The following is a 4,741-nucleotide window of genomic DNA, read 5'->3' on the forward strand; positions in this document are numbered from 1 at the left end:
AACACATTTATTAAATGAAGGAATTGGAATAGATGAGTTTTAAGGTCATTTCAAGTTCTAAGTGCTAAGATGATATGATAGGAACACTAGAGCTTTCTGCTTCAAAAGAAAAATACTACCCTATAACAAGATAAATTGAAAATGGGTAAATGACTTAAATATAGGGAATGAAATAACAAATAAGTTAGGTGAAAATAGAATAGTATACCTGTCATATTTGTGGGAAAGGAAGGAATTTAAAACCAACCAAGAGACAAAGAACATTACAAATTGTAAAATGAATGATTTTGATGGTATCAAATTAAAAAGGGTTTGTAAAAACAAAAGCAATGTAAGCAAAATTAGAAGGAAAGAAACAAACTGGGAAAAAATCTTTATAACAAAACACTGACAAAGGTTTAATTTCCCAAATATATGAGGAAGTAAGTCAAATTTACAAAAGTATTGGGCCATTCCCCAGTTGACAAATAGTCAAGGGATATGAGTAGGCAGTTCTCAGATGAAGAAATCAGTACTATCAATAATCACATGAAAAAGTGTCTGTTCAGCTGAAGCAGTCTTCACATGCTGGGTGAGCCAAGCCCTGGTTCACCAGGGGTCCACGATGACCTGATGGCTACCCTCACAAGGTTTGGCCAGCCTTTCCAAGCCGTTGCCCGGGGTGTGGCCGCTGCCACATGCTAGCAGCTACTGGGAGCCACAAGTGAGAGCTGGGTGTCAGGTGGGTGTCAGAGGCTGGAGAGCTGCCCTAGGAGGGCATGACAAGCCCTCCATACCAGAGATACTACCCCTCCCTGAGCACCCCATACACCCCAAAAGCCTACAGCACCCGATATTCCCAGGCGGTCTCCCATCCAAGTAGTAACAAGGCTCAACCCTGCTTAGCTTCTGAGATCAGACGAGATCAGGCGCGTTCAGGGTGGTATGGCCGTAGAGGTGCTGTTCCACCCTGCACCAGGGAGGCCAACGAACCAGCCGTGCATTACAATCGACAGCACGCAGCTTTCTAACGTCAACACTTTCAAGTACCTGGGCAGCACCATCGCTAACGACGGGTCCCTAGACCACGAGATTAATGCCAGGATCCAAAGGCCAGCCAGGCACTCGGGCGGCTGCGCTGCAAAGTCCTCCAACACAGAGGTGTAAGCACTGCGAGGAAGCTCAAAGTGTATAACGCAGTGGTCCTCAGCTCGCTCCTGTACGGTTGCGAGACATGGACACTGTACCGGAAGCACATAAAACAGCTGGAGCAATTCCACCAACGCTCCCTCCAGTCAATCATGAGGATCCGATGGCAGGACTGAATCACCAACCAGGAAGTCCTCGACAGAGCCAACTCCACCAGCATCGAAGTCATGGTCCTCAACACCCAGCTACAATGGTCTGGACACGTCATCCGCATGGACCAACAGCGAATACCAAGACAGGTATTCTATGGTGAACTGTCAGCTGGACTCAGGAAAGAAGGCCGACCAAAGAAAAGATACAAGGATCAGCTAAAGTCCAACTTGAAGTGGGCTGGCATCACACCAAAGCAACTAGAACTCGCTGCCTCTGACAGAAGCAGCTGGAGAACCCACATTAACCATGCCGCCACCACCTTTGAAGATGAGCGACGTCGACGTCTTGCCGCTGCGCGTGAACACCGACACCAGGCCACACCCGCACCTCCCATAACAACTGGCGTCCCAGACCCCATGTGCCACAAACTTTGTGCCTCAGCCTTTGGACTCCAAAGCCACATGAGGGTACACCGTAGATGAAACTGCACAAAGACAATAGTCATTCTCGGCATCTGAGAGACTACTATATATATATATATATAACATGTATAACAGTGGAATTGCTTGTCAGCTCTGGGAGTGGGGAGGGAAGGGAGAGTGGGAAAAATCATGAATCATGTAATTATGGGAAAATAATCTAAATAAATAATTAAAATTTTTTAAAAAGGAAAAAAAAAGAAAAATGCTGTTTCCACTCTACCATGCTGTCTAATTCCTTTTTGGGGTGGGAGTTTGTTGGGGAAAGTGTTCCTATCTTAAATATAAAATAATAACTCAGTATAGTGGTAGTCTCTCGGTGACCGAGAATGACTATTGTCTTTGTGCAGTTTCATCTACGGTGTACCCTCATGTGGCTTTGGAGTCCAAAGGCTGAGGCGCACAGTTTGGGGCACATGGGGCCTGGGACACCAGTTGTTACGGGAGGTGCGGTTGTGGCCTGGTGTCGGTGTTCACGCGCAGCGGCAAGACGTCGACGTCGCTCATCTTCAAAGGTGGCGGCGGCATGGTTAATGTGGGTTTGCCAGCTGCTTCTGTCAGAGGCAGCGAGTTCTAGTAGCTTTGGTGTAATGCCAGCCCACTTCAAGTTTGACTTTAGCTGATCCTTGAATCTTTTCTTTGGTCGGCCTTGTTTCCCGATTCTGGCTGACAGTTCCCCATAGAATACCTGTCTTGGTATTTGCTGTGGGTCCATGCGGATGACGTGTCCAGACCATCGTAGCTGGGTTTTGAGGACCATGACTTCGATGCTGGTGGAGTTGGCTCTGTCGAGGACTTCCTGGCTGGTGATTCGGTTCTGCCATCGGATCCTCATGATTGACTGGAGAGAGCATTGGTGGAATTGCTCCAGCTGCTTCATGTGCTTCCGGTACAGTGTCCATGTCTCACAACCGTACAGGAACAAGCTGAGGACCACTGCGTTATACACTTTGAGCTTCGTCGCAGTGTTTACACCTCTGTGTTGGAGGACTTTGCAGCGCAGCTGCCCGAGTGCCTGGCTGGCCTTTAGGATCCTGGCATTAGTCTTGTGGTCTAGGGACCCGTCGTTGTCGATGGTGCTGCCCAGGTACTTGAAAGTGTTGATGTTAGAAAGCTGCGTGCCGTCGATTGTAATGCACGGCTGGTTAGTTGGCCTCCCTGGTGCAGGTTGGAGCAGCACCTCTGTTTTGCTGAAGCTGATAGTGAGGCCAAACAATTTTTTTGTGGTGGAGAACCTGTCCACAATGGTTTGAAGGTGATTTTCTTGATGGGCCATGAGAGCACAGTCATCTGCGAAGAGAGCTTCCAGGATGAGTCTCTCTGTTGTCTTTGTTTTTGCAGTCAGGCGGCGAAGGTCCAATAGTGAGCCATCCAGTCGGTATTCGATGTAGACGCCCAGGTCTAGATCCATCACAGCATGTCGTAATACGTGGGTAAAGAATAGGTTGAATAATACCAGAGCAAGGACCCAGCCTTGTTTCACGCCATTGGAGATGTTGAAGTGATCGGAAGTCTCTCCACCAGATAGGACTTCCCCTGTCATGTCGACATGAAAGAGCTGGATCAGTTTGACGAATTTTGCTGGGCAGCTGAGCTTGCTAAGGATCACCCACAATGCGTCCCTGTTCACTGTGTCAAATGCCTTTGTCAGGTCTATGAACACAATGTAGAGACTTAGGTTCTGCTCAAGGCATTTTTCCTGCATTTGCCTCACCGTGAAGACCATGTCAATGGTGCTGCGATCTGGTCAGAAGCTGCATTGTGATTCAGGTTGGTTCTGCTCTGAAACAGATGACAGGAGTCTTTTGAGTATAACACAGGTGAGGATCTTTCCAGCAGTGGAGAGTAGTGAGATGCCTCTGTAGTTGTCACATGCTGTTCATGAGCCTTTGTTCTTGTATAGGGCTATGATGGAGACATCTCTGAGTTCTCGGGCATGTCTTCCTCTTCCCATATGCTGGTCAGCACTATGTGGAATGCCTGGAGCGCCTTACCATTTAAGGCCTTGTATACCTCGGTTGGGATCCTTCTTTACCAGGTTCCTTGCCTGCACTCATTTGTTTAATGGCTTTTTGGACTTGCTCTATTGAAGGAGGGACGTCAAGTTGTTCAATGATGTGGTTTTGGGGGATCTGGTCAAGGGTGCTTTGGTCGACTGAAGAGGGTCAGTTGAGAAGCTAACTGAAGTGTTCTTTCTATCTGTTGCTGATGCCTTTTTTACCTTTCATGAGAGTGTCACGTTCAGAGGATAGCAAGGGAGTGGTGGTGGGTTTTAATGGCCCATAGACAGTCTTGAGGGCACTGAAAAATTGTTTGTAGTTTTTCGTATCAGCAAAATGCTGGATTTCTTCTGCCTTTTTTTCCCACCATCAGTCTTGCATCTTCCTGATCTCACCCTGTGCCATGGCTTGGAGAGACTTGAATCTGTCCTTTTTAGGAGCAGAGTTTGGGTTATTTTGCCACTCCATAAAGGCTTTGCTCTTTTTGCTCAATAGGTCTTCAATAGCAGTGTTGTTCTCATCAAACCAATGCTGGTGGTTGCGTTGTTTGGGGCCTAGGACTGCCTTTGATGTTTCCTTCACTGTGTTTCTGAACTGGTTCCATTTCTCCGTTGAGCTTCCAGTGAGTGGTCCCTTGGCAGACAGCTTGTCGTCCAGGCAGGACTGGAATGTTTGCAGATAGAATGGATCTCTGAGACGACTCACGTTGTAAAATGCACGAACTGTCTGGGCGCATTTTGGATGGCGAGGTGCAATGTGCATTTGAAGAGTCGCTCTAACCAATTGGTGGTCTGTCCAGCATTCAGCTCCTTTCATGGCTCTGGTGATCTTTACATCCTGGATGTCTCGCCAGCGTACAATGATGTAGTCAATGAGATGCCACTGTTTTGATCGTGGGTGCATCCACGTTGTTTTATATTTGTTCGCCATTCTGAACACAGTGTTCGTGATGGTGAGTTCGAACTCTGAGCATTTGTTGAG

General features: G+C 47.5%; 1 pseudogene; it reads right to left on the reverse strand.

Annotated features, from left to right (window-relative positions):
* Positions 1–817: 817 nt before the first annotated feature.
* On the reverse strand, positions 818–936 carry LOC130456673 (5S ribosomal RNA; annotated as a pseudogene).
* Positions 937–4,741: the final 3,805 nt, after the last annotated feature.

The sequence above is a fragment of the Monodelphis domestica genome, chromosome 1 (assembly GCF_027887165.1).
Source record: "Monodelphis domestica isolate mMonDom1 chromosome 1, mMonDom1.pri, whole genome shotgun sequence".
In the NCBI taxonomy this organism is placed as follows: domain Eukaryota; kingdom Metazoa; phylum Chordata; class Mammalia; order Didelphimorphia; family Didelphidae; genus Monodelphis; species Monodelphis domestica.